Consider the following 343-nt stretch of genomic DNA (forward strand, 5'->3'; position numbering starts at 1 on the left):
ACCCGGAGAGAGTTGTAAACCTTTATAAATAAACATTTTTTTAATGTATTAATGTTTCTCTTTTTATTTCCCATCAAAGTATCTACATAGGTACGCATACATTAGAGAAATTTTTTTTTTCCCATAGTTTTCGGAATGTCTCGAATGCTAATCCCAAGATCTGCTGCTTATTTGTATTACTCCTTTTTTTCCCTATTTTCTAGATACACCACAAATAGTTTTAAAATGTTATTCGGTCTATTTGCGGAGCGCAGCGAGTGGTGTGGAACATGCAAAATCTTGTCGCGGCGGGGGCACAGTGTACGTGCTCATTAGTAATAAGAATATCATGTGTCGCATTCTT

The sequence above is a fragment of the Odontomachus brunneus genome, unplaced genomic scaffold, assembly GCF_010583005.1.
Source record: "Odontomachus brunneus isolate Ranch 3 - 2012 unplaced genomic scaffold, Obru_v1 Obru_scaffold_170, whole genome shotgun sequence".
Taxonomy (NCBI): domain Eukaryota; kingdom Metazoa; phylum Arthropoda; class Insecta; order Hymenoptera; family Formicidae; genus Odontomachus; species Odontomachus brunneus.